General features: G+C 27.6%; 1 pseudogene; it reads right to left on the bottom strand.

Moving 5' to 3' along the window:
• Positions 1-1,852: 1,852 nt before the first annotated feature.
• On the bottom strand, positions 1,853-21,100 carry LOC145832197 (broad substrate specificity ATP-binding cassette transporter ABCG2-like; annotated as a pseudogene).
• Between the last annotated feature and the right edge of the window lie 427 nt (positions 21,101-21,527).

Genomic DNA, 21,527 nt, shown 5'->3' with positions numbered 1-21,527 from the left:
AAGTGAGGAGGATTTCTTGTAACTATGATCTTCGAATCTTGACGACAACTAAAAGCTAAATCACAGAATTTTATTTATAACTTGGATTTATTTTTTTTATATCTTATATGTTTTTCAAACTTTAAGCTGCTGACCGCTTTTACAATTATAATTGTGTTAGTTTTTATAAAATATAATTTTTCGTTTTTTGTTGTTGTAACTTTGGTTAATAAACTTTTAGAAACTAAAAATCAATGCTATTTGTGTAATTAAATATATAGAGAATTTTTGAAATATTTTGTTTACTATATTAATTTCTATTACAAATATAAATAAACAAAATATATGTAATAATATAAAGGATATTTTTAAAAATATTAAATGCAGATTGTGAATTACACAGACCAAATCAGAAATAAATGCGTTTTTAACTATACGATATAAAAAATATTTAAATGAAATCTTAAATGTGTATATTTTCATATAGTTTCAATTTAAAACTTATCTCTTCAAAATATAATTATTAAAAACAATTAGTTACTTTTTTTGAGCATAAAGTACAAACTATAACTTTTAAATAATGAAAAATAAAATAACGGCTATAATATTAAGCAAAATAAATATGTATGTGTTAAGTAGTTATTACTTTGTACAATCAAATTAAAGTTGAAAAAAACCAAACAACTGTGGTTTTATTGTTAATGATAAGTCGCAGCTAGATAATTAATAGACTGTTTATTAAATGTAAACTTGAATGACAAGTTGTTAAGTTTTTTTTATAAGTTTAAAAAAACAAACTAAATTATCCAAAATGTTTTTAATATAAGCTTTGGTGAACTGTATTTCAATGTCAAATCAATATTCAACCTGAGCATAAAGTACAAAAATTTTGCTAACAATTTTCTTAAAGAAAAGTAGAATAATTTATAGTTCAAATAACATAAAAACATCATAATTTTTATTTAGTGTAGTATTATCAATTTTTATTGATTTTAGATGAGTGTAAACAATTTTAAAATTAAATCTGGCAGTTTGCAAGTTTAATTTTAGCTATGTATTAATTTTTCCGCTTTTTATAGTTTAGTTTGAGTTATTTATAATGTGCTTATTAACAGTTATAACGCTTTCAATTTTTTTTAAATTTCCAGTTCAAAATTAGTTTTAAAAAATTTTATGTAGTATTGAATGAATGTATATCAGTTTAAACTAAGTTAGTTTTAAGTTTTTATTGAATTATAAATTATTCTGTTTTATAATCGTAGTGTAATATATTGATAACTTGAAATTTATTAATTATCAACATTGATACTACAGCTTAAAAACAAAGCTCTCTAATGTAACAATTAACCAAATTAATATTCAAAGCTTTAATCATTTATTGAAGTTTTCAATGTTTAAATCGGTTTTATTCATTTGTTAAGAATCAAAGTTATGATAAAATTACAGCGGTAATACAGGTTTTGTGATTTATGTTGTTTAAGTTTAGAGCCCAGATGTTGTATTTAAACAAAAACATTTTTTAAGTTATGCTTGAAACTGGATAGTGTATTGCAGGCCGCAGTTTTCTGACCTCTAACCTATGCGACAAAAGCTAAGTGCCATCAATACAACTTACACATTTTATTGAATGTGTTTAAAACATAATCGGAGAACAAAATTTTATTACGTTGTAACGATAAATCTAATAACTTTGTAGTTTTTAGAAAGTATGTATTTCGCAGCTTTGTTGGCGTGGGACTTCATACATTGTGAGAAAAGTAAACAAAATTTCTTGTTACTTGAAGAAGGAGTAAAAATAGTTGAACGCATATATTGTATATCGGCGTTTGTTTTAAAATCGTTGCTAGTAATAAAAAAGCGTTCGAGTCGACTGCTACGTTGAATCTGACAGTTGCTTTTGCTTTTGCAATTCAACTGATATCAAGTTGGATCTCGTCAATCGTTGAGAATTTCTTTTTACGGCTCTCAATTTAGCTTGCGCAGCTGTCCACTGTCCGTGAAGAGGATCAAAGTTTCTACTCTTGAAAAACTTTTTAATAATATTTGGTTTGTACTTGTATCAGAACAGTTAACATCTGTTGTTTAATTTCGTAGTTTTAGACGTAGTGTGCACTTTTTATTTGACTATTAAAAATTATATTTAAATTGCTGTATTTATAGTAACTTATCGCTGAAATTGTTATTATAGTCACATCTTGCGATCTACGCTTAATGTGTCCACAGCACAAATGCGTAACCAAACATGAGGTTGCAAATATGCCTACTGTATTACTTGGTTTATTATATTTCATTCAATTAAATACGGTTTTAAGATTTTTAAATTTCTCAGCTAAAAAATACTTTTTATTCAAGCTCTTGTTCAAGTGAAAGATTGTTTCTTGAATAAAAAATGTCTATGTGTAGTGAAAATATTTTTTCTACTCTGTTCCTTCCATATCTAAGATGAAACTTGTCTTGCATGGTATTAGAGAATAAATGACTCTAATACATGCAAGGTAATTTTAATATTAGGAGAGCAAGGAACAAGCTAGCTAAAATAAGAGATTTATTGAGACCAAATGAAACTTTATGCCATAAATATCGCTAGAAGTTAAACATTGTACCTTGTCTGAAATAATCTTTTAGTTGTTAGGTTTTAAACTTTTTTTTATAACTGTTGTTAGCTCTTAAAATTTATGGTACTGAGGCACAGTTAGATGTTCACCCAACCGTAAAGGAACATATTCAAACAAAATCTAAACAAGCATAATAAAGATTTAGCAATCAAAGTTATATATAAAAAGTTAAATATGTTTTTAGCTGGATACATACAATGAGTTTACATAAGTAAAACTATTTTTAATATTTTTTTGTAGTATTTAAGAGTTTAAATTGCGTTACTAAACAAGAATGCGTGATTAAGTGAAGGCGAGGTTTCTGTACTCAGAAAATAAAAGCTTTTGCCTCAAATAAGCGTTTACCAGATTCATTTTCATAATCACCTCATAAGCAAAAAATCATTTTGTTTGTTTAATGCTCACTAGTTCAACCTTCGCCCCCTTAAACTTTATTTCCCCTTGCCTAATTAAAGAAACCCTGATTAAAATATAACAAGTGTAAGGTATTAAAAAGCAAGCAAAAACGCGAAAGTTCTTCGTCTGCTCAAGACTTCAAAGTGCCCATTCCCTCTTCTATGGTTGTTGCACCGACTCACCAAAATCGCCCAAAAAGGGAAATTACTGATTAAGGCGAACCTTTTAGTCTGAAAAAATCTAAAGATTTTTTAACAGGATATTTTTGCCAAAATTATCCAATTCCTGGTGATTCCAGGATTCCAAAACATGTTGTTTTCAAAATGAAGTTAACATTATTTTCTTTAACCTTATTTTTTTTTCTGGATAATCGTAATATGGAAACAATTTGAAAGTTTTCTCATGCTTAATGAAAGTAATTAGTGAATGTTGAGTTAAGAAATAATTTAATTATTTAAACAAATGAAAATTTAGATTTTGGAGATACAAAACATGTAACAAAATTATTCATAAGTTAAAAACATATATAAAGTTCTTTAAATTGCTTAAATAGAAATAAATATTACGGTGATCTTTTACCTTTCGTTTTAGGAAAACTTTTATTAACTTTTATTTAATATAAAAAAATAAATATCAGTCTTAAACTTTACTCTTTGCAACGGTAAATATTATAAATATTATTATAAAACAACACTGTATATAGCACTAACTTTTTTTTGCTTGAGTAATTAGAGTAGTTTCTAATATTTACAGTTAATACGTTGTGTGACTATAAAGAATCACTAAAACTACTATAAAGGATTGTAGTTTTGAGTGATACCAGACATTTTAATTTCTTTTATTATTATTTTTGTTTTTATCTAATTGTTTAATCTTTTCCCTTAGATAAGGTAAAACAAAACCAAATAGATAGCTATTTTTAATTTTATAAATACACTAATTTACAATAAATAATTTAAGTAGTTTTTCAAAATGTTCCATCATCTGTAAACTTTGGTGCGAGCAAGCCTCACGTACGTCATAAACAAAAACACAACGCCGACGGAAAACACTATTGTGACGTAATAATACACCAAATTTCCGTCCACCGAGATTCCGTCGCCGATGTCGAGCTGCGATTGGAGGAAACACTCGCCCGTCGTGCGAACGCTGAAATTTGATTGGATGATGGAAAGAAAATAAAAATAAAGATTAGCAGTGATCTGTTAATTAATATTTCAAAAAAGTTATAAATAGAAAAAATATATTTCTTACAATTTTACTAATATAAAAAAAAATTTCCGTAAAGATTGGATAATAAATTATAAATAATATTAAAGGTAAAAAAAATGTTAAAATTTCATTATATAAGTAAACTTTGTCTTTTAAAGCAAAACGCACCAGGTCATTTCGTTTTGCTGGATTATTTCAGTACAGTGTAAATTGTGCATGACAACTGGACTTCTTTTCGATGGTAACTGGTTGGGTTCCACGCACTCGGTGAAGGAACTTTCGGTAAATTCGTTGATTGCGAGCGCCTGAAAATTTCGAAATATCGAATTAAGTATACTGTAAATTTGATAACGGGTCAAAAAGCATGAATACAAAATTGCCCAAGATACTTTTTCACTAGAAATATTTGCACGAGGGGACTAAATTGCATTAACAAAATTCCACGAAGTCAAATTTTCACCAAGGGTCAACTTTGCAAGAAGGATCATTTTTCCACGAGAGTAAAAAAAAAATACCAAAAGATAAATTTAAAAAAAAGAGTTGCTGACCGAGGGTAAGGGTTGGGGTAACAGTGATAGTGAAAATAAAAAAAAATAACTAATAAAATTTATCAGAAAAACAGTATAAGTTAACAAAAATTTAATTTATAAAAAAAAATAGATTACCAACTGAAAGTAAGGGTAAGGGGTATCATTGATAGTAAAAAAAAATTAAAATTAATAAAAGTATTATAAATAAAGTTAATAAACAAATCAGACCGTGCAAAAATGTCTCCATGAAAATTTACTGCTCGTGCAAAAATGTCTTCGTGCAAAAGTATCTTTGTGCAAAATGTCTCCGTGCAATTTTGTGCCCTCTTGCAATTTCGATCGATTGTGCAAATTTGATAGCTACCCAAAAATTTAAATTTAAATTGTGAAACTGTAAACTTTAACGTTACCCAGTCTTCACAGAGTGCAACTGTGTACAGTAGTGTGCATAGAAATTATTTAAATGTGCACAAAAAAGTTTGACGCTTTTATAGTCTAGTGTACACAGGATTTACTTTACAGTTGTTTACTTTACACAGCATTTAAAAAGGTTGAAGACTTCTGCTCTAAAGTACTAATCTATCTTTAATTTTTTTTTTATTTTTTAGTTTGTCTTAATTCAAACAATAATAATAAATAATGAACTTTACCGCACGATCAACAACAACAGCATCCAAGACAATTCTAAAACCAGATTCGTCCTAATTAGGACTCATCAGGCAGGAATAGTCGAGATAAACCGGTGTTGTGATCTAACCAAGCGGGCTAAGTACGAAGTACTGAAGCGACCGTTTGTGGGTAAAGTCCGAAAAATTCAAAAAAGAAAAGGTGCACTTTCAATGCAACGTTTATAAAACAAAAAGCTAGTTATAATATGCTATTTTCTGCGCTACAGCAGTTTAATTTTTACAATTGCTACATAATGTAAAAAAGTATTATACATTAGAGTTTAATCTATTTCGTTTAGTAAAACTAAAAAATATTTTAAGAGATTTAATTTTATAATTACTAAACGTTTAGATCAGGGTTTCCCAAACTCATTTACTAAATCGCCCCCTTTTCATAAATTTGAAAAATAATTGCCCCCCAAGATTTTACAAAGTAGTTTTTCCCTTGAGTACAAACTTTTGAGCTAAAAAAGTTGTGTTCGAAATGTAATTTAGTCCTGTACTTCTTATGCACGCACTTTTGGGCTGTTTCAAAGTTGTTTACAGGGCTTGAGAAAATAAGTTACTGTTGTTTTTTATAAGCTCAGTAAAGTGTATTAAAATACTTGGTTATTAAAAAGCCTTGTGTAATCTGCAATCATCCTGTTTAAATATAAATGCTTTGAAACTAATGAAACTTTTAGGGTAGTGGTGGACAACTTTTGTAGTCAGCAATTCATATTTACTAAAAATACTTTTCTAGTTTCAACTCGTTAAAAAAATGTAATTGCGGACTGCATAATTTAAAAAATATATATAAGAAAATTAAAAAACTCAAGCAAAATAGTAACAAAATGATTTAATATTATTGTGATCTAGGAAATACTATTGTGAACTGAAAACCAAATTGAAGGTGTATTTTAAAATAATAAGTATCAAAAAACTAAATTTTGTTTATTTTACACAAGTAGTTTTCAAGTTACTTAGCCGGTCTAAATTTGATTTGATCTTAACCGTAGGTTAACCATCTGAAATCTTAACCGAAACCGGACATTATAATAATCTCTCATGTAACGAATTTCGGACATTCAGAAGTTAATTCAGAAGTAACTTATTTAAGCCGCACAAAATACTTAAATTATTTTATAAATAGGCATATTCTAAAATTACTATACTAGAGATTAAAAACCTATAAAACAATGAACAGTTTATTTTACACATAAAAAAACAAATATTAAAACATAATTTCTGATCTAGTTTGAGTAAGTTTGACTGACTGGTTAAATATTTCACATGAAAAGTTTTTTCAACAACAGCTTCAGTTAAAGCAGTAAAATTATTAATTTCAATGCTAAAATATATTATAAGCAAGTTATTTGTAAAGTTAATATTTAATTTTTATCTTTTTAAATTATATGTTTTGTAGTAGAATACCGATAAATAGTATTTGACTTGGAATATCCTTTAGGAAACTAAACCTTAATTTTAAAATTCATTTTTCTTAATTTAAATTCAAAACAAAAATCTAATGTTTTACAGTTAATTCTGTGAACAGAAAGTAATCAATTTAATTTTTTTTAATTAGGTTAAAATTTTGTTTTGTAACTTTATCAGTCTTTTTGATGGCTTATTTGATACTGTTTAAATTTATTTTTTCTCTAGTTATTAGCCTATAATAATTTACCAAAAGAAAATAGTGAAAAACTAAAATCTAGTGTTGAACTATTTAAATAAACAACAAATTCTAATTGCAAATATATTGAAAATTAACATAAAACAAAACACAGTTGTATTAATAGCTTAAAATTCCTTAATATATATATAGATTTTTTAACAGTAATAAATCAAGTTAGAAAATAAAATTGAGTTTGTGAATCTTTTAAATGAAAAGTTTGAAGTAATTTCAAATAGAGACCTCAAATGTATACTCTTTAATTACCAAAAAAAAAATCTGAAACAAAAACTTTATTGATTATCAAAATTTTTATATTTATACAAGTAGTAGCAAAATATGTCAACAAATTTCTTTCAAAGAAATACTTTAATCACTATGTTATAAATACTTTTATTGTAATGTAAAACGACAAGTATAAACTACAAAATTAACCAGTTCAAAATAAAACTATAATCAGATTTAAAACGTTAACTATTTAATAAATACAGTAGACTTCCGCTTGAGTTTGCTCTTTGAACAAAATCAAAAGGTGCAAACTCAAAAATTATCACCATTTTTTTTTACAAAATGATAAGTTTAAATATTTTATATGCAATAACCTTATGAATAAACATGAAATCAACTAAAACATTTATTAAAACATTCAACTAAATTTACAAGCTATTAAATATTATGTTTTTTTGTTTTATTAGTACTTAGTTAGTAATAGACTTTATTTAAGCTAAATTTAAGAAAATATAAACTTGCACTTATTTTTGGGTAAAAAGTGCGAACTCAAGAGGAAGTCTACCGTAATTAATATTTATTAGGCATTATGCAAACCTGATGTACAATAAATAACTTAGTAAAATTTTTATTATAAAAAGACTACTTAAATACAAACAAACCAATTTAATAAGAAATACTTTAAAAGATCAAGTAAAACAAAAAAATCTTTCATAAAATAATGTCTTCTACTGAAGTCTAATATAATGTGAAGTATGAGGTTCATGACGGATTGCAAGTTTTTCTAATCTGATTCTTAATCAGTAAAATAAAGCCTCCTTTACAAATATCTAGATAAAATCTTTTGCTAAAGATGTTGATAACTAAACTAAAAGCTTACTCAACAACATAGCTAGAAGGAAAAATTATAAACAACAATCTAAGTTCCTCTCAAATGATTGGATACTTTTGCCTTAGTTTTTGTTGAGTCTAAAAACTTTCAAATTGAAATTTTACTACTTAATAGGTTGAAACTGTTAAAAATTGCAGATTTTATTGCAGGTCTTTTTTTTGCCTAAATTGAAAAATTCCAGGTTCTTACAGGTTTCTAGATAAATTGGCAACCCTGTTTAGCTTTATTTCTTAGTCTAACGTAGTGACTTTTAAAAAAACAATTGGAAGTATCATGAGGTAATAGTTAAAAATAGATAACATAGATCTTACAAGCCATTTATGATCCCAAATAACATATATGACAGGTTATAAAATGGTGAGAAGGATTCCGATCGTCTATGATCTACGAAATTGTTAGTTAGGAAAATATATAAATGAAAATATGTAATTTACTTAAAAGTAGAAGTCATAAGTACTTGAACTTTCTTTAAATTTTACATAAACAAAATAAACTTTCTTGTTTAAGTTTTACCTCAGGGTCAAATATTTAACAGCAAGCTAAAACTAGTAAAGAAGCAAGATAAAAAAAAAATATTAAATCGCCCCTTTTTCCCAGATTTTGAAATCGCCCCCTTTTCGCCCCTTTACTAGTTATCGCCCACCCTTTCGCCCCCTAATTAATTATCGCCCCCCGACTTACTAAAATCGCCCCCAGGGGGGCGATATCGCCCACTTTGGGAAACCCTGGTTTAGATGTTTTATTTAAAATTAGACCATAAATTAACTTCAACATCAAAAAATTATACTCTGGTATGCTTATTTATATAAAAACTAAATAAAATAGTATCTAAGTTGATTAAGGTATATAGAAAATAGACAAACTTATTTTTTTGTAAAGTAAGCAGGTTAAACAAAATAATGTGAAACAAATGATTATTTTTAAAGCCAACATTTTTACTAAAAATAATTAAAAACTTTAAGGTTGTTTAGTGTAATTTAATGAAAAATGTATTAATGTTATACACGTATGCTACTATGGTCAGTTTAAGTTTTTAAAAACTAGTTTAAAAAGAAAGTTTTTATAAGTTTTAAAACATAGTGGTTTTTAAAATTAGGGTTTCTCGACAAGGACTATATCGCCCACTTTGGGCAAATTTTGCAAGTTTTGAGGATTGACTACCGAAGTGGGAAGATTATGAGTAGAGCGTTATAAAATTTTACTGCGGTCACAGAGTTTTTACTTTTTATTTGCATTTAATTAATTTTAGTTTGCTAAAAAGAACTAGAAACCTAACAATTAGAAAGCAAAAAAAGGTTATTGGTAATCAAACTACTTACGATAGATATTATGAAGTTTGTAATAAGAAGTAAAAAAAAAGACTGTGGAATAATTCATTGAAATATGAAACTTACAAAAATATTCTTAAGTTTCATATAAAGAGTAAAAAAGTCACATTGTTATTACAACTACAAACTGCGAAAATATCTTTTTTTTTTGTTAATTTCCTGTGAATGAAAAGTGTCTTCTGTTCCCTGGTTAAATATGATGATTACTTTTTAAATTTCGGCCAAGGGAACGACAATAAATATGAGGTCTTGAAACTCTTTTTCAAAATGTTAAAGTATAATAAACTTTAATTAAAGCAAAATGTATCTTCTGAGAATGTTAGAAAAATTATGAATATAAAAAACCACGTGACCTACTTTGAAGGCGTACTTGGCGATACTGATGTGTTGTAACCATGACAACCAGGCTGGCACGCTATCCAGATTCACAATGAACCCCGCAAACATCTGTTTGAGAAATTTTTATGTTTTATAACTTTATTTATAAGGTAAATATTTCCGCAACATTGCATTCAAAAATGAAGTTATTTTACTATTTGTAAGCTAAGAATGCAAATAGTGTGAACTAAGCGTACACACAGTGCAATGGTAAACTGACCACATTGAACGCGTACCACAGCCTGACGACGTTGCTCACAGCCAGGAACGACGAAAAGTAGGTGGTGATGAAAACTGTCACGCCCAGGGAGCAAGACGCCACTGACATCAGGATGGACAGGAACTTTACGAATTCCGAGATTCCAATTTTGAACCCTGAAACATGCAAGACGTAGAGTATTGACGGAGTAAATAACGATTGAAAGCTGTATTAACACACGCACATTTTACTTTTAATTCTAGTGTGTAATGTTTGAATGTAGTAGTAAAAGATGTTAGAAAGTTAAAATTTACAAAGTTTGAACTTACCTTATAAATGTTAAACAGAGTTTTCTAAACTTTTTCTAAAAAACGTTTTCTTTTGAAGAAACTTTAAAAATAGTCGTACTTATTATTCGATACTACCTCTTCAATAGTTAACTACACGTTTATACTTTTGCCTTACTATTTATTGCCCCCTCATAGAAAAAATTTATGAAATACCGCAGTACCACCTACTTTGGGAAACTCTGTGATAAACGCTTAATTTTTTTTTACTAGAAAAAAATTAACTTTTTTGTTTCAAACGTTACCTCAGGGTAAAACAAAGAAGCTGAAATTTTAAAAGTAGCAAGCTAAATAGTAAAACTATAAGAAAACTTTAAAGTCATCGCTTAACTGGTTATTGTCTCCCAACTTACCAAAATCGTCAAAAGAGGGCGATACCGCCTCTAATGGAAAAACCCATCAGAGTCAATGTTTGTATAAAAAAAGACATATATATATGTATATATCTTCGGAGTTAATGCAACAAAAAAACACAAAAAACGTAAATAAAAAAATTAAAAACTGCTTTAAAGTTTTAAACAAACACTAGAAAAAATGTATATGCTAATAAAAAAATAGTTTAAAAAAAAAGTAGTGTGATAAAGGTCTACTGATAAAGACAAATTACAAACCAATAAGTTTTTTTTATCAGCTTATTTTTAATCATTGACAAGAACTTTATTCAACTACTGATAAAATAATCTTAGTTATGACGTAACAACCTACCTACCATCCAGTACGTCACACCTGAGCATAATAGCGGTCCGAAAGAATGGAAGGGAATTAAGTTGACCAGAAGTTTAGATATAAAATAGGCATGTACCCTGTAGTAGCCCAAAGCATGTTCGTGTCTTAAGTAAATTGAATCTGATCAAAAGACTACGTAGAATGAAAAAAAAATATTAGTTTACTTTAATAAAAACTACCTAAAATTTGTTATCGGTTTCATTTAAAACTTAAAATTTTAACCTTAAAAGTATTAGCTCGAAATTAGTTTAGTATTTTTATTATTCATTATAATAATAAAAAATGTCTGAAAAATTATGGTAATATGATAAATTAGTAATTTAAATACAAAGTTATTTTACAAACAAAATTTTTTTAGTGTACTTAATAGTAAAAAAGCTTAATAGAAAGTTAAGCTGTTTTTTTAGTTTTCATCAATCTCATTTTATAGAAATTTTCATAAAAATTTATTTTAAAGATCGAACTAATTTTTCATTTTCATATTTATCTTATGCTTGATTTTTAAAACCTTAAACAATCAGTGTTAGACATTTGACTTCATAAGATATTTGAAATTTTATTGTAGTAGCTGAAAACTCACACAAAAAGTCTTTTTTTTTATGAAAGACTTCCATGGCGCTTGGCGAGCCAAAAAATAAATAGAGAACAAAATTAAACAAAATTCCGATCCTGTTGAAATTAAAAAAGTTGTAGTGATTTTTATCACTTAAAAAAAATAATTACATTCATTTACATACAAGTTTCTAAATTACTTGTTTTCAAACTTGAAAACATTAAAAAATTCTAAAATTTTATAAAAATCTAAACGAACAATATCCCTTAAAAATATAAAACAATGAAATTTCTATCAGATTTAAGTATTTTTAGAGATATAAACAGAAAATTGACCCACCTGTTTTGCAAATCTGGGACTATTTTGTGCCCTAATTGGAAGAATAAAATACCGTAAAAGAACCCGCTTAAAATGTTCAATCCTATCTGAAATTTGTATTTTTGTTAAAGTTTGTTAAACACTTTATATATTTACATTTTAGAACTTGTAATTTTACTAAAACAAAATATTCAAGTAGAAAAAAAAAGTTAAAAGAAACCAAATACAATATTATTTTTACTCAGAATAACTTGTCATAAAATAAGTAAACGGTGTTCTAGTTGTAAAAATTGTTTTTAGTTGTTTTACATTGGTTGAGATAAACAAAAATTAAAAAAATTGTTTTATTAAAAGGGTAATTAAAATATTAAAAATTGTTTTTTTAAAACATCTTTTTATAAACAAACTTTATTAACTTGAATGATTTTACCAAATTTGACATAAAGCAAATAAAGTTTATTTACAGTTTTTTTTATGGTTAGTTTTTTAAACAAAATTAACAACATAAGATAGTTTTGTCATTATACAAAAGTTAATAAAAAAAATTAAGTATTTTTTATAATAGTATACTATCACATTTGTAAAGTAAAATGATGTTAGGTTGTTTCAACTGGTTTTCTACTTATAAAGTTTTCACGAGTGACCATCAAAAGTTTTAAAACTAAAAATAGTAATGTATACTTTTTTGTTTAATTTAGTTATTTAAGTTTTATTTAGCGTGATAATAATAAATAACTACCATCATAAACGTGATAAAATTTATGATTTTTAAGACAATTAAAAAGAATAATTTAAAGATTTATAACTAGCTAGAATGTAATTGTTGAAAAACTTCAAGCATAAACAGAAAACAAAACTTAAGTTTAATTAACAAAAAAAAATTAGTTGTTAAAGAGTTTTTAAATGATATTCAACGATCACCTATCTGGACAAGATACAAAAAATACTATTTCTTCAGTGATAAACTAATAAAACAATCAACAGAACTTTAAATATAAGTTTTAGATGACATTATTAGCTGAAATACTTTTCATTTTTAGATAAACATACGTTAATAAAAAGACGAGTTCGATTCCTGACGAGACTGAGAAAATCCCTTTTAAAAAGAACCTTCAGTTGATGACGAAACGGATTGACGTCATCATCTGAGTGAAAGAAGTTCTCATTTATCTGGCCTGCAACAGAACAGTGTTCAACTTTATGAACATTAATTTTGCATGACATAAGCATACAAAACAAGTTAAATTTAAAACTAAAACAAAACAAGTTAAGTATAAAACTGATTTAAATATTTCAGAATTAAACATTAAACAAGTTATTTTAAAAGAAGTCTTGTCGTAAAATTTTAGTTTTTGTTATGTTATTAACAACAATATATAAAGTCTATTTATACAAAATAGTATGACATTATACATTCAAAAAAAGCCTAATTCAGTTTTTAATCGTTTTTCATTCTATTTTGTTTTAGGTTTATTGACAACATTATAAAATGAATTTAACTTTTTTCTTTTTTAAAAAGCTTTGCTACTGTTTAAACTAAATTTAAAATAAACTTTTAATTTTCAACTTAATTTACAAAACAATTAAATTATTAATAAGGTAGTTCGGCTTAAATAATTTCGTTAATTTTGAAAGCATAAAAGGAATTTACGAAAAATATTTTATGGTAAAATAAAAGTTGGACCTATACCAAACTTTAAAAAATAATGCTAATTCTCGTTAAAAAATAATTAGCTAGAATTTTTGAAGAGCTTTCAACTCTATCGTTTGTTGTCAAAATGTCTAAATCAGAAAAATTTGGATGCAACAAAAAAATAACTAGTGCTATGGAACTGTTTTTTTATTGTCAATCTATAATTTAAATTGTTATTTAATTTTATGTTCTTACATAAAGAAAAAACTAAGTCATATTTTATAAGTTTTAAACTTTAAAAAGTGAGATAAAAAAATATTTTTTGTAAAAGTTGGTATTAAATTTGTATAGTTTATCATAAACAGTTTAGCCAAAAACAAGGTATTTTTTTATAGACTGATGAAAAAAGCTTATAAAGTTTCTTATAAACTAACTTTTAACAACCGCTTCAAATTCTTTTTCAATTTTTTTGCCTGCATCCGAACTCAAATACTTTTCGTTCAACGTGCTGGCTATTTCACAACGCTCCTCATCGGTTTTACTCTTTTGTTCAATTTTGTCGATTGTGACGTCATATTTCGAAGCGTCATCATTGACGATGTCAAGAAAGAAGTCGGCTGGATTGTTGTGTTTCTCGCATCGGTACCCTTTCACATAATAATAATTATATGTTGTTATTGTAATTGTACAAGTTGTTGTTGTAAATAGTTTCAATTGTCTATATTTTTTTGGGATAAGGTCACTTTAGCACGATGGGAAACTTTTACACGGAGTCACTTTTGCTCGCAGGGTGACTTTTGAACGGCAACTCTTTTGCACGAGTATCACTTCAGCATGAGGTGACACTTTTGCACGACGTCACTTTTGCACAAGGGGACACTTTTGCACGGTCGTCACTTTTGCACACAGGGTAAATTTTGTACGACTAAAATAATTAGCTAAAATAATTTATTTTACGTTACTTAATTCCGATCACTAAGTACTTCACTGATACAATATTTACTCAGAATTGTGAAAGTTTGAAGATAAAAATACAAACTGAGTTATCAGAAGCTTTGTTTTGTCATTTACAGTGACATATGGGCAAATTTGAAGACAAAGAAATCATATCTTACTTTAACAGCGCATTGGTTAAATGAAATCTATGAGTACAAACACCGAGCTTTGCAATGTAAGGGGTAAGAATGTTCTCACACTGGCTTTTATATTTGTGAAAGCATTAAGGAGATGTTTGAAAATTGTTGTATTAATATGAATCGCATTCACATTTTTCCGCGCAACAATGCATTTAACCTCAAGTCCGGTATGTTAATATTAGAATCCTCTTTAGCACCTTTTTCATTCACATGCTTAAACTGACAATTAAAGACTCGCTGTTTTCAGAAAGTTACATAAGTGTATACTTAAAGCTGGTCAAACTATTGGCCACTTCAACCTTTCTTCTACAGCATGCTAGAAACTAAAAAAATCCAGGTCACTTTAGGTTCGACAGTATCAATGCAAATAGTCTTGTTATTTTTGAAAGATGTTGAAACAAGATGGAACTCAACTTACACAATGCTGAAAAGATTAGAAAAATTAAAAACAGGTGTCCAGAACTGCGTGGCTAACAACAAATTAAAAGCCGAAAATATTCTTAAAGCTGATGAATGGAAAATTTTTATCCTTCTAACTGAGCTGCTCGAACCTTTAATATAGTAACGCAGAAGTGTAGTGAAAACAACGCTTTGCTGTCAAGTGTAATGCCGCATGCAGCAAACTAAAAAAGATTTTTAATCATAAAGCTATTAGTCCACCAGGTCTAGGTCAAAAAGTTGTACAACCTTGGCACAAAATATAGAAGAGGATTTCGAAAGAAGGTTTTATACTAATAATAACAACACACAAATAAACGACTTCATGATAAAGACTTGTTTTCACTCAAAACAACTGTTGATCCACGGTATCGACTTACCTTTTTCCCTGCTAATCTAAAACAGAAGGTTATAAGGCTACTGAAATCACAAGTAAAAGGTCATAGTTGTCGTGAGACTGGTCAAAAAGGTCAAGTTCCTCTAGTACCGCCTAATAAACCTAAAATACCTACAAATGATGTCCCCAAAATTTTTGTTTTTCTATTTTACATTTAAATCAGAAAGAAGTGCAAATACTCACGAAAATAAGCAACAAGATTCAGTTGATCAGGAAATTAAGACAGAAACCAAGGCATTTTTGGCTGAAGAAAATTTATCTGCTGAAGAAGTTAAAGGAGCTGAAGTCTTGTCTTCTTGGAACTCAATAAAAAAAGATACGGACATTTTGCCAGGTTTGAAAGAAAGTATCTTTCGGCACCACCATCTTCTGTTTATTCTGAAAAATAATTTTTGAAGCTAATAACTCGTATGAACAAGAGTGGAATCGATTACTTCCAAAACCGGCAATTTTTTTTTTATTACAACTTGAAAAACATGAATCGGTTGCTTAATGGCGTTGATATGAGTTGATGTTATTTACTAAATTAAATACTTTTGTATACGTAAACAGTTGCTAAAAAGTTATTGTAAGTATTAGTCTAATGTAAAGCCTTTCATAAATAATTTTTGTTATTTTCTAAAGCATTTTAACATTAAGTTAAATTTTTTTTACATCATACAAGTACAAAATTCAAAGTTTGTCGTATGAGTAGCTTGACATTTAACATTTAACATTTAAACTGAGATTTTGTATAAGTATATTTTTTTTAGCAACAATCTTTTTCCTGGTGTTCAAATAAAACATTTAGACAATAACATTGTGTTGGTTTAAACACAATATTTGTATTTAACAATTTTTTTTTTAATGATAATAGATAATGATATTATAATAAATCAACTATATAGGTTTTTCTCTGTTAAAACTTTATAAAACTTTAAACACTTACGATCCGGAACCGGCCGGATCTTAATTTAAAAATAGATCCGAAACCGGCCGGATCCTAAACTATTATAAAAACAGGAACCGGCCTGATCTTAGATAAAGAATCCGGTAAATCACTAGATATAATTTAAAATATCCTAATAAAATGCATTGCACTAACATTTATGAACAACTATTTTGTCTTACCTAGCGAAGTGAAATGGGGTAAGGCTTGCGTCTTTGGCCCATGGTAAACAATTCTACCTTTAGCCAGCAACGTCATCGTGTCGAACAAACTGAATACATGATATCTCGGCTGATGTATTGATAATATTATCGTTCTGCCCTGCTTCGATAAACTGGAAAAATTAATAGGTAAAAGTTATTGTAACAAAACCACTCATTACATTTACTGTTTCGTTATATTAAATCATTTCAAAAGAATTGTAGAAAGAGAAGCCTGAAGTAAATTTGAGAGAATCTAAATGACGTGCACTAATAACCAGCTTGATATCCAGCTTATAGTAAATACTAGTATATTAAATTATGCCGGCGTTCCATTTAAACGTTTGAAATACTTTAAGTAACTAGCATTATTAGTATTACTAAAGAGCATATTAATCATTAACCTTATCAAAACCCAACCAATCTTTTATTGATGACGGTTACATGATGATATGAATGAAAATCAAATATCTGTACTCTAAGTTGATAACTTTAAGTAATAAACTTCTTTTTCGGCTAACATTTAACAGTGATATAAATCGTTTTGTTATTAGTTACAAACAAGATGATACAGAAACTAAAAGTAATTTACAACTAAAATTGTAGGTTGCGATAATATTCAAAAATAACAACTAACATTTTTAGAAGAAAAAATACGTTTGCGTAAAGAAAGTTACCATTATATAAATCTAGTTTCCTTATTATTGAATCCAGCAAGTTATTACAAACTTATAATTTTTTATTACTACAAAAGTAAATAAGATAAGTAATTTATAAAAAAAAAATAAAACATCAACAACTTGCTTTGTTATCGTTAAATTTGTTTTTAAAAAGTCACTATCTTCATATTTCCGTAAAACCTATGTTACAAAATTTAAAAAAACAAACCTTATAACTTTATGTGTTAGCTCCAACAATAATTTCTCACAAAATAAATATGACGTCATGACTGACTTGCGCGGCTTTAGACTAATTGTAATACTTTAATCAAAGAATATTTTATATCCTACATAGCTATAAAAGATTTTAGTGTATATAAGCTCCTCACATTACATGTTTTAGTCCTAAGTAAGCAATTATGACGTCACAACTGACTCGTGCAGTAGCGTGATGACGTCACAGGCGGTGGCGCTGTCCAGCCCAACGGTTGGTTCGTCGAGGAAGATGATCGAAGGTCTCGTGATCAGCTCAACCGCGATGCACCTCTCTTCATCTCCCCGCTGCTGATCCCCCGCAGGTTGTTGTCTCCTACCTTGGAGATTTTAATGAGTATAAATCCGTGTGTACATGAATATCTATTTGTTTGTAAAAAATATGAATGATTTTTTTATATTTGTAAAAAAGGTTTGTATAAAAGATGTAAATTTCATAGTTGTAGAGTTTCTGGATTGTATTAAACGACAGGTTTAAACGCTTTTTATCAAAGCTAAAAATTAAAAAGTTTATACGTATTATTGTATAAATTCTTAAAAATTTCGTTTGTTTTATTTTGAAGTAAGTAAGTGAGGCTTTTATTCAAAAATTGAAGTTTTATAAGTTAACTAACATTTATGATAATTCTACAATGGCTCGTTTTCTTTTATTTTTTCATTCAAACTTAAGATTGTCTTGGAGTAAAACATATTAAGCTAAATTAAGTTTTAAATTTTCGACCTAAATTATACTTAATAACTATAAATTATAAATATAAATTAGATTTTATTAAGTTTGTTAACATACTCTTGTTTTACACATTTAATCTTTTTATTACAGTGTTTTCTTTAATGATGTATAAATTTTAAAACAAACTCTTGTGTCTGCGCAATGGAAGAGTGCGATATCTTTGAGGATTAAATTTATCAGACACAAAACTGTAATAAGTGTATCAAAAAACCGTAGTGTTTAAATCATTTATATATCCATACTAAAAATGTTCACTCACAACTGTAGCCGCCTACTTTTTAACTTTATAAATAAATGAGGATATACATTTCTACCTTGTAATTGTGGAGTTTATAGTTTGTATTTATTAAAAGGTGATCTTAGGATAATCTCCATTTTAAATCCATACTTAAAACTTTATAAGTAGAACAAATAATACGTAAAATTTAAATTAACACGTTTTTTTTATTTTTACATAAAGTTATATAGCATTAAACATGGTAATTTAAAAACTTTTCAAAAACTTTCAATGAAATATATTCAATTTTTCTTAGAAGTATTAGTTTTCAAACAAACTCTCGTGTCGGCGCAATGGCATATTGTCAGATCTTCGAGGACTCGATCGACCAGCTTCTTCTTCTCAACAAGCGAAATTTTGGCGGATAACCGCAAGCTGGCGTAGAACATCAGGTTTTCCCTCACCGTCAGCAGTCCCATCAAGTTGTCATTCTGTTTGGGGGAATTCAGTCTTGATGGTGATTAGTTTTGATGTTGGTTAGCAAAACTTTTATTTTACAGACATAATTTGAATTAATTACATTTCTAACTCATATAAAATGAAATATTATCCATCGCAACACATATATGAATAAAAACTGTTTAAATTATCTTTAGATCGTTTTTAGCTTTAAAATATTAGAATAAACCAGCCAGAACGTAGAGTATCAATCACTACAAATTCACTAATTTTTATTTGTTACCATGAATCTTTTTTGATTAAAGTAACATTTTAATTTAAAAACAATCTGCTTTTTGCAAAATAAAATTTTGTAGCATTTTAATAAAACAAAAGTTTCTCAGTTTCTTTTATCAAAACAAAATTCCTCAATTTATTTTATCAACACCAACAATTCAGCAAACCTGAACCACATACCCGCTAATTCTTTTAAAATTTTCAGGTAAAAAGTTTCCATTCAATTTTACCTCGCCGCTGACGTTTTCCAGATTTTTACGGCTAGCTAAGACATCTAAAAGACTGTAAATAATAGTTATTAGTAAATTTAAGTCAAAATTTAATTGTAAAAGATTAATACCGTTTGAGTATTGAGTTTTGTAAAATGTTAGTGCAATTTAATTTAAGCCACATTTTTTTTTTCACACAGACGTTGATATTTACTTTAGAACTACTTTTTATTACAGCTAAAACACACTGTTGGTACCAAACTTAAGTTAAGTATAAATTTTAATTTTTGACTTTAAACTTAGTGTAATTTTACCATTAAAATTTTCATGGCTAGGAAAACTAATAAACTGTAAATCGTAGTTATGAATTAATTTGAGAATAGAAGATTTTATAAAAAAAAATTATGAAAAAAAAAGAAACAGGTCAAAGTTGCACGAAGACAAAGTTGCAGGAGGTTACTAAATTGCACGATGATACTTTGGCACGAGGGCACAAAATTGCACGAGGGAACAAAATTTCACGAAGACAATTTTGCACCGAGGGTTGCAAAATTGCAATTTACGGTTGCAATTTACGGTTTTGCACGAAAGTAAATTTAACAGGAAGAAAAAAAAAACAGAAAATAGAAACTTAAATGTAAATTAATAAAAAAAGAAAAATAAAATAAAAATGTTTAGGGTAAGGGTTAGGGATAACAGTGGTATTAAAAAAATAAATAAGCTACAGACCGAGAGTAACGGTTACGGGTAACCGTGAGAGAAAAAAAAAGTGAAAAATAACTAAAATTTAAAAAAAATTCAACCCGTGCAAAAATGTCTCTGCGCAAAACTGTGCAATCGTGAAACTTTGTCCACTCTCACAATTTGTATGCTCGTACAAATTTGACAGCTACCAAAAAAAAGTACACTTACATTATTTTACTTAATTCAAAAGCTAAGAACAGCAATCACTAATGCTTGTTTAAAATAACAACAAATTTTATATTATAACTGAACACTAAACATCTTTGTACTAATCGAACTTTATTTTACTTAAATCAAAAAAAATCAGATTTGAAAATAAAAGTTGCTTAAAACTACAAACATATCAGTCTGAGTCGTTTAAGAAAACAATTTTTTATTAGAATGAATTATTCCTAATAAAACTTCTAACATCATTGAAATTTTAAGTTTGTAGTTATGTTTAAACTAAGAATCACTGTGGTTTGAACAATTTTAATCTTTCTACCAATTGTTTCATAAAAAAGAGCCTAAACGTAGAACCTACAACCACTAACAAATTTACTTTATTTTGTTTTCACGATTTCTTGCAAAAACAACCACTCAAACATAAAGTCTTTGGCAGTTGATGACAGAAACTTTTAAAGTGACAAGTAAACGAAACAATTCTAAAATTTAGCAGTTTAAGTAGCATTCGTTTTGCTCCCAAAATTATTTTTCATGAACTAACTGGTTGCGAAACACAAACTAACGAGGTTTTTCCCGATCCGGTCGGCCCTACGATGGCGTTCAATCCTGACTTCATTATTCCCCTGTATCAAAACAATTTCTTGTGAAAAGTTGTAAATTTACTACTAAAGATCTTGTGTGAAATCTTAAAGTTTAGTTTGTAGAGTTGTATAGCAGTAAATGTTTGAATACAATAAATTATATTTTTCACCTCAAATCTTTGAGCACGTGCTTTTCTTTCTTGTTACTCGATTGTTTGTCTAAAGTTTTTGTAAAGCTTAAAAGCAAAACTTAAAATTAGTTCGATACAGTAAGCATTTAGGTAAAATTAATCAAAAAAGCGTTTTGCGTTAAATATTAGAAATCCGATTACCAAGCACATGCATATTAAAGTTTTTTTTTTATTCTTTTAGTTGGCGACATTTAAGTTAATTTTATTTTATATAAATCCTAGAAGTTTGCTAAATATAATATAAATATAAAATTTAAAAATTTTAAATGAA

The sequence above is a fragment of the Thalia democratica genome, chromosome 3, assembly GCF_965202585.1.
Source record: "Thalia democratica chromosome 3, ktThaDemo2.hap1.1, whole genome shotgun sequence".
Lineage (NCBI taxonomy): Eukaryota > Metazoa > Chordata > Thaliacea > Salpida > Salpidae > Thalia > Thalia democratica.
Note: the sequence above shows the minus strand (reverse complement) of the source record. Positions and strands in the feature narration are given on the sequence as shown.